The sequence below is a fragment of the Dipodomys spectabilis genome, unplaced genomic scaffold (assembly GCF_019054845.1).
Source record: "Dipodomys spectabilis isolate Male_0828 unplaced genomic scaffold, ASM1905484v1 ptg000472l, whole genome shotgun sequence".
Classification (NCBI taxonomy): Eukaryota; Metazoa; Chordata; class Mammalia; order Rodentia; family Heteromyidae; genus Dipodomys; species Dipodomys spectabilis.
Window position 1 is genome coordinate 1878095 of NW_024871149.1, and position 1926 is coordinate 1880020.

A 1926-nucleotide genomic window follows, 5' to 3' on the forward strand; every position below is an offset into this window, starting at 1 on the left:
CTCCTGGCTAAATAAAGTTTTCAAAAATATTCACAGAATATCACTAAGAAAAGTTAATGATATTTATATCTGTATAACATTTCTGAGGTCAGGATTTAAGCATTTGTTCTCAACATTTAGAATCAATAGGATCTGTTAAATTAATGGATCCAGAATTTTATGTATTCACATTCATATCTCAACATTTTATCAATATGACTTTCACCAAAACACTGTTCTTATTGAACTTGTCTATGTTCTTTTACTTTTCAAATCCAAATAGTAGATTTCCTTCAATGTCTTCCTGAAAATTCTTTCCTTCCCTTTCTTCTGTAAATCTGTGTTTATTACTTTTTTGTTTCCTTATTTATCGCTTTCCTCCTATCTTGTCCACACTGGTACTCACATTGTTCACACTTTCGTCAGAACTTTCCTTTTCCTCTTCCCTTTAATAATGTCCCTGATTTTATTATTAGTTTTCATATTCATGGTCGTGAATATTTTGATGATGTCCAAACAGACCTATCTTTGCATCTCTTTAACATAAACCTTAGAACTATCAGTGAGTTTTTTTCCTCTAAATCCATCTTTTCCACCTGTAGTCCTTATCACCAAGAATGTAACTAACACAGTTAGGAGACAGAGATGTGGAAAAGCTTTAGATTTACTCTTACCCTACCTCGATCCATTAGATAAGATGAATGATCAAGATTTTCTCAGTTTCTGTCACTAATGTAATTTCTATGTACTCCTTTTTATGCCCCTGACACCAGCCTATTGCAAATACTCATCACCAGTCACTCAATCCTAAAACAATTCTTTACAAATTATGCATTTTTCCCCATAGTCTTTTTTATATTGGTCCTCTCCATCACCAAATGACTCTCCTTGTGAAGAACTCAGACAAAAATTCTACTACCATTATTTACTCACAGCATTGACTATTGGTCTTACATTTCTCATCTGTAAATGGATATAATCTACCAGAAATATTGAAGAATATATTTGTTGAATTCTAGAGCAAGGCAAAAGAAAGTAAACAGTCCTTACATTTCCTGCCTTAGCTTGCAAATAAGGAAAGAGTCAAATTCAGTTTGTTGGTACAAAGTCAGAAATAGTTTCATGCAGAAATAAAAATAAATTTTAACTTCTGCAGCTTGTGTCCTTTTATGGTAACTGCAGATATGTAAGTATTATTATGTAAATTTTGTCATGTATTTACAGCTGTAATGAAGAACATACTCTTAATATATCATTGGAAAAGTATCTATCTGAGAATGTTATTTGAACTAATCACATTAAGTTGAAATCTACATCGTAGCCAATCAAAATATGGAAATAAATGATTTTATTTGTAAGCAAATAATACCACCAAGAATAGTGAGTATACCTTAGAAAGACTGCTGGAATAACATTAGGGTTTTTACTGTCTCTGCCTGTTTATTTGATTGTATTTCTTGATATTGAAACTCTCCTCTTTTTATTCTGGTTTTGTTTTGTTTTGTTTTGTTTTTGGTTCGTCATGGGGCCTCGTCTCTGGGCCTGGCCCTGTCCCTAAGCTCTTCAGCTCAAGGCAAGTGCTCTACCACTTGAGCCACAGTGCCACTTCCCGCTTTTTCTGCTTATGTGGTGCTGAGGAATCAAACCCAGAGCCTCATGTAGGCAAGGCCAGCACTCTGACACTGAGCCACCTTCCCAGCCTTCCTCTTGTTATTGTTATTGTATGTAATCCGACGCTGTTTATAACTAGCATTCAACGTGGGAAATTTAGCTTCCAAGATATCTAAAGTTTTTTTTTTCCTTGTCAATCACAACATCGTCATTATCAGGCTACACTGTGGTCATCATCCTCTCCACCCAAATTATTATTAGCATCATAAGTGCTAATTATTGAAAGTCGGATATATGTCTATGATTTTACTATTATTTGTCTTTAGATTAATAATT